Here is a 7,711-nt window from a genome sequence, read left to right on the forward strand (position 1 = left end):
TTTGGGTCATACATGTGGTGCAGTTCACACATGTCACATGGACTGTTATGCTATTAATTGTCAGTCTTCAACTATTGTTTTTGTCAGAGAAGTTGTCATGGCGCACTTTGCTTAAAACATCTATTGCAATGTGGGCCATGTTAATTTGGGACACACTGATGTTGTTACAAGGGGCTGTGCACTACAAAAGTGGACACAATACATTTGTTTTTTCGCATGTCTGTGTAGGACTTTAACTTGTAGGGGCTTATTTAGTTGTATGCCTTGAATTTATCCTCATTGCTGTTGCAAATGAATGTTGAGATTGACATCCTGAGTACATTGTGGTGCCTTGTCCAGGTTGGATATTATTCTATGTTGATTGGCTGTTTTATAACATGTTTGACAACGTTGTGTTTGACTTAGTGAGTTTCACATTGCTGGATTCACATGCCTTTCCTTTGGCCTACTGACTACACAGATCAGGTGAACCATCACATTGCTGACATCGGTCAATGTCTCCGTCTGCCTACATGTATTTGGGGACATGGACAGTCAGTTTTACTGTAAGATATGTTTGTTTTGTACTGTTGGTGTCACAATGTAATAAAAATATCGAATTTATTAAAATTAATGTAAAATTAAAAAAATATTATAAATAAATAACTAAAATATACTTAAAAATACTTAAATAACCTTAAAACGATTAAATAATTAATAAGTTATAAAAAAAATAATAACATTTTATTTGTTAAAACATATATATATATTAACATATTATTATTAAAAAATATACAATATTATTACCGTAGCATAGCAAGAGTGTTAAAATTACTATTCCCACTCCAATGAGTGCAACAGTAGGGAAAGCGTTGGATAGCGTAGCAGTAAAAATTACTATTCCCACTCCAAAGAGTGCAACAGTAGGGAAAGCGTTGGATAGCGTAGGGGTAAAAATTACTATTCCCACTCCAAAGAGTGCAACAGTAGGGAAAGCGTTGGATAGCGTAGGGGTAAAAAATACTATTCCCACTCCAGTGAGTGCAACAGTAGGGAAAGCGTTGGATAGCGTAGGGGTAAAAATTACTATTCCCCCTCCAGTGAGTGCAACAGTAGAGAAAGCGTTGGATAGCGTAGGGGTAAAAATTACTATTCCCACTCCAGTGAGTGCACCAGTAGGGAAAGCATTGGATAGCGTAGGGGTAAAAATTACTATTCCCACTCCAAAGAGTGCAACAGTAGGGAAAGCATTGGATAGCGAAGGGGTAAACATTACTATTCACACTCCAGTGAGTGCAACAGTAGGGAAAGCGTTGGATAGCGTAGGGGTAAAAATTACTATTCCCACTCCAGTGGGTGCAACAGTAGAGAAAGCGTTGGATAGCGTAGGGGTACAAATTACTATTCCAACTCCAAAGAGTGCAACAGTAGGGAAAGCGTTGGATAGCGTAGGGGTAAAAATTACTATTCCCACTCCGAAGAGTCCAACAGTAGGGAAAGCGTTGGATAGCGTAGGGGTAAAAATTAATATTCCCACTCCAGTGGGTGCAACAGTAGGGAAAGCGTTGGATAGCGTAGGGGTAAAAATTACTATTTCCACTCCAGTGAGTGCAGCAGTAGGGAAAGCGTTGGATAGCGTAGGGGTAAAAATTACTATTCCCACTCCAAAGAGTGCAACAGTAGGGAAAGCGTTGGATAGCGTAGGGGTTAAAATTACTATTCCGACTCCAAAGAGTGCAACAGTAGGGAAAGCATTGGATAGCGTAGGGGTTAAAATTACTATTCCCACTCCAAAGAGTGCAACTGTAGGGAAAGCGTTGGATAGCGTAGGGGTAAAAATTACTATTCCCACTCCAGAGAGTGCAACAGTAGGGAAAGTAAATACTTCATATATTATTTAAAAAAATATAAATTAATATCTGTAAAAAATGTATTAAAAGTAATTACCAATTTAATATAATATAATAATTAATCAATTAAAATGACAAATTAAAATTAATTATTACAATTAGTTACCTAATATTACTAATTAATTACAAATTACCAATTAATTAATTAACAATTACAAATTAATTAACAATTAATACAATTAAATACATTGAATTATTTAATAATTATAAATAAATTACTTCCCACCCTATTCCCCTATAAACCCACAACCCGCTACAGAAAATAAATTAGTAAAATTAACATAATTAGCAATTAATCAATTAAAAAAAATTATTTGGCAATTAAACTTTAATTAATTACCCATACAACATTAATTAACAATTCATTCTAAATAAATACCAATAAATAATTTTACTTATTTATTAAATATAAATAAATTACTTCCCACCCAATTCCCCTATAAATCCACAACCCGCTACAGAAAATAAATTAGTAAAATTAAGATAATCAGCAATTAATCAATTAATTAAAATTATTGCCAAATAAAATTTAATTTATTACCAAATATAAATTAATTAACAAATAATTAAAAATGAATACCAAAAAATAAATTTACATATTTAATTAATTATAATTAAATTACTTCCCATCCTAATCCCCCTATAAACCCACAACCCGCTACAGAATTAAATTACGCAAAAATTAAAAAAACAAAATTCATTAATTAAAATAAATTATAACATAAATACACACTTTTCACACATATAATAACATAAAAACACTATAAAAATTCGATATTATTAAAAATTCGATAATTTTAATAACCTATATTATATACTTCGATATTTTAACTTTCTATATTTTTAACATTCGATATTACATTACTTACCTCAAAAACGATATTTTTGATGTCTATATTCTGTCCATTCGATATTTTGTCCATTCTATATTTTGAACTCGATATTATGTCCATTCGATATTTTTTACTCGATATTTTGACTATTTACCGATTTCCACAGTATCATCCCCATTGGCTACCAACCCTGTGCCTATGACACCACAGAGAATAGCTTCAGGTTTGAGATACTTCAGGGCAAAATTACTATTATTTCATGCCGTGCAGTGCCGCAAGCTTGGTTGCTGCTCAGCATTGCATCATGGGGGGAATGCAGAACAGCGCTATATTAACAAAGGTATAGTCCTGCTGTTCTCTTCCCAAGCGCTGTTGCACAATCAGTCTGCCTAGCTCCACATACCACAGATCTTTGCACCACACCCTTCCAGTACAAAACTCTATGCTTAGACTAACTTTAACATTTTTCCCAGTTTGTTTATGTGCTGTACAGTGCAGCACACATGCAAGGTTTGAAAACTTAAGAGAAATAAAAAACATTTGCCTTCTATGTGCCTCCATTGAGGAAACGTGGTTCTATACGCAAAGCCCTGCCTACCATTGTTAGGAGATAGAATTTTGCTTTAAAATCATGAGTAAAAGCATGGGAATGTTCCTGCACCACGCATGTGATGCCCCCTTGACATGAAGTAATGCAAGGCAGCGCATACTGCTACGTTGTGTGCCTTTTGGCCAACTTTCGAGCTCACAACTTTTGCAAAGGAAAGCAAGTAACAAATCAACACTTTGTGCTTGTTTCTATCGCACTTAATGACTTTACACTGCACAAATTATTGATAAATCTGTCCCTTTCTCTCAACCAGAGCCCTGGAAGCATTTGTACCCTTCAAGCAGGAACCTCTTTCCCATGGGTACCTGCTTCCAACACAAACCTCATGGTACTTGGATGGATGTGCTTTAGACTATCTATACCGTACTCTCAAATGTATATTGCTACTAGGTTGAATGTGAGCAGGCCCTCTCAGTTCCACTCACCCATATTCAAAGTACTAGGTATTTATTTATTTATAAAGTTTTGTATAGTGCGAACTTGACACTAGGGGGTATCAGAACGCTTTACATGAAGGTGAGGTAGGGTATGATTGTGAAAACAAAAATTTGTCACATATATGAGCGAAGAACAAAACATTGAGGATAGACAGAATAATAAGCTTGACCTCTAAGGTAGTCTGCAATTTAGTGGTCAGACATCATAAATGAATAGCAGGCATGAATTCAATCAATAAACACTAAGTGTTATCTTAGGGCAAAAACCTATTCATCAGAAATGTTTTTACTTATTTTTTGAAGGAGGCAGTAGACGAGATTAGGCGATTATATGGAGGCAGAGAGTTCCAAATCTTCTGGGCGACATACAAGAAAGATCTGTAGCATGCTTTCTTCTTATGGAAACATTGTGGTCTCAGTGGTTTGAATCTGGCACTTTGTGAAGATCTGCAACCTCTGATATTTCTAGCTTTTGAGCCACATACCTGGGGGTATTTAAATGTAGGGCTTTATGAGTCATGGACCCAATCTTTAGTTGTATTCTTGCCTCATAAGGGAGCCAGTTCAGGGATTTTAGAGCCGCGGAGATGTTATTATTTCTTTTTGTTCCAGAGACAAGTCTGGCAGCAGAGTTAAGGGAGGCTCTTAGAGGGGCCAGCTTATACCTAGGTAGGCCGCATAGGGTGGCACTTTTGTAGTCTAGTCTTGGCAACACAAGAGCTTGCACCGCATACTTGAGGTCGTCCTGTGGGAGGAAGGGTTTAAGTTTCGGTAAAATGCTCATCTAGTAATTCACTTCTTTAATGACCTACTGATGTGATCCTGCATATTCAGGTGTTTGTCTAAAGTAATTCCCAAGGCTCTAGCAGAAGCTTTAATGTGAGGAGAATAGTTAAGGGCTGTTTGATGTTTCATCCGAAGATTGATCTTGGAAATGTTACTCAAGGGAGTAATTAGTGGGAATTCTGTTTTGGCAGCGTTGAGCTTGAGATGGGTGCTAGTGAGCCAAAGCAGTGTGTTTTGTAAAGTCGAGTGGAGGGATATGATGTCCTCTGGGGATGAGATTTTGAGATACAATTGAGTGTCATCTGCATACATGTGATAATGAATGTTAGCAGATTTCAAGGAGTCTGCTACAGGTTTCAAGAACAGATTGAAGAGAATGGGTGAGAGGGCTGATCCCTGTGGAACACCAAGAGTGACTGCCAAGAGCTTAGAAAAGGATTGATTCATCTTGATTCTTTGAGATCTGTTGTGGAGGAATAAAGTAAGCCATTGCAGGATGACCCCTGATAAGCCCATCCTCCATCAAAGTAGACTGTGGTGTTTAACAGTGTCAAAGGCAGAAGATAAGTCAAGTAGTATCAGAAGACATGATTTATTTAAGTCCAGTATTTTTAGTATGTCATCCACAATGTGTGTGAGTGCTGATTGAGTGATGTGACATTGACAGATGTCTGGTTGATGTTGGTCAAGGAGTTGAAAGTTATCTATGTGGTTGCAGAGTTGGATCTGGACACATTTTCCCAGAAGTTTCGCAAGAGTGGGGATGTTGGAGATAAGGCAGAAGTTGTTGAGATCTGAGCCATCTGAATTAGGTTATTTTAAAATGGGATTACCTGTCCTACTTTTTGTCAGTCAGGGATACTGCCTTAAAGTAGGTAGACATTTACAATCTTAAACCATTAGTGGAGAATATAGGCTTTGATCTCTTTGAAGAGCGTCAGAGGTAGAAGGTTGATGAAGGGATTAGATGGGTTTAAGGATGAAAGTATGTTGTAAATGTCACCTTCATTGATTGGTGTGAAAGTGTGCCAGGAGGCGTTGTTCTTGGGGGCCTGCCCTGGGGGACCATTCGATTCAACAGTTTGGGAGGAGTGTGGAAAGATGTGCGAGGCAGCCGGAAGTAATTCTCTCACTGATTGAAAGTCCGAGAAGAAGGAATCCAACTCCTCACCGTTTGGGAGAGTGAGGGACCCAATGCCAAGCTGGTTTGGTACGTTGCGTGATTGAGAGTTTTTAAGATGGATTTATGGCTTGGTCAAGCAGGGTCCTAAAGAAGTTGGCCTTCGCCTTTCTGACACTTCTGTTGTATGCGTTCCTCACTGATCTTAAGAATTTTATCAGTTCCCAGGAGGGTGAGGATGTCCAGGCTCATTTTTGCTAATCTTAGATTCCATCTTTCTGAGTTCAAGTTGTCATTGAACCAAGGTTTAGAGACTTTGTTGGATATGTTTTTTGTTGAAGGGGGTGATAAAGTCAAAGACGTCCAAAATGGAGGTATTGTAGAAGTCTGTGAGGTCATGGACATCAACCATGTCAATTTGAGGAGTCAAGGTTGTTACAGTAGGTAAATAAGTCATTAGGGTTTATGTCTCAAAGATTCCTTTTCCTTTTCTTTGTTTTCTTTGGTTGCGCTCTCTTCGCTCTCTTCCGGGTCACCACCAAATTGATTAGGAAGATGCTATAGCAATGATCTTTCCAGTCACTAGGGCTAATGGACTCTAATGTGATGTTGTCCATCTTGGCAATGATCAGGTCCAGCATCTCACCCTTGTTGTGAGTCGGGCTGTAACAGATTTGGGTCAACTCGTGGTCTGATGGAAAGGATTTAAGGCTGTTCACTGCATACTCATTCAGGTCATTCCAGTGGAGATTAAAGTCCCAGAGGAAGATCTGGGTCATTTGAGGGTTATCATTAGTGGTGACGACTTCCATGATTTGTTAAATGAATAGCAGCTTGTCTCCAGGAGGGTGGTAGAAGGCGTGTCATTTACTACTGAGATTAATTTTTGCTAGTGATATTGATGGAAAGATATTCACATGCAGTCAGGGTGGTAGATTCTGACTGAAACACAGAGAGGGTGTTGCGGTAGATGCAGGCTATTCCCCCACCAGATGTCTATCTAGTCGAATGATCCTGTGACTAGGAGAAACTAGTAGATCAAAAATAGGAGGAGATGAGCTGTTTAACCAAGTTTCTGTGAGGATAACAATATTGAACTTTTGGGTGAGGATGAGGTCATAAATATCGGTGTGAAAGTGTGCCAGGAGGCGTTGTTTATTTGCTGATCTGCAGTTGAAGAGCATACACTTCAGTTGGCTGTTGATGTGAGGAGAGCATCCAAAAGATATGCTAATGCACTTGAGGTTGTTATTATTTACATCTCTGTGATTGTAGCTAGGTTCTATGTAAAGTTTAGCCTGAATGGTTTTGATTTGATCCTGAGCTGCCTTATTAGTACTTTTAATTTGGGAGTAAGAGAGGACGAGGTCGTTGATGTCACTGTCAGATAGACCATCATTTGATCTCCTAGGTCAAGAGGAGGTGTTGTGGAAGTGTACAGTTTTAGAGCTAAGATGAGAAGTGTGAAGGACATGTGACGGTAGTATGTCTGTTTGGGAGTCAGTCCGATTCCTCATGGTACTATTGGGTCTATGAGTGAGCAGTAGCTCTGAAGTGATGGATGTAAGTCTCTAGAAATCTTCCTTGAGATGGAGCAGGCTAAGAGAGATCTCATCAAAGTGTGCCTCCCAAGAGGTATGGATACAGGTAGCTATACGTTGAGGGGTGAGTCCCAGTTGAGGGGAGTGGCCACATAAGAGGCCAAACTGAGGGAATAGGCCGTTAATGGGAGCCTGGGGTATTTGTGAGTCATGTAGAGGGCCTGACTGAGTAAAAATGGGTACAAGGGGAGGGGGAGAAGGAGGGGTGATTATGGGCTGGGCGGGGGACCTGGTGGGCCTATGGGTAGTTAATTTAGTGGATATAGATTTTGAACAGGTAACACTTCTGGGCACAGGGGGACACTGTGGGAGCACCTGGAAGAACATCGCTGGAGAGCTTGGATGAAGGGAGCGAGTGCGAATTCTGAGGGAAAGGGTCAAGGGATGGGGGAATCTATGCTTACCCTAATAGGGGCAGGGGGAGCCAGTACACTG

Source organism: Lissotriton vulgaris, unplaced genomic scaffold (assembly GCF_964263255.1).
Source record: "Lissotriton vulgaris unplaced genomic scaffold, aLisVul1.2 SCAFFOLD_6489, whole genome shotgun sequence".
Taxonomy (NCBI): Eukaryota; Metazoa; Chordata; class Amphibia; order Caudata; family Salamandridae; genus Lissotriton; species Lissotriton vulgaris.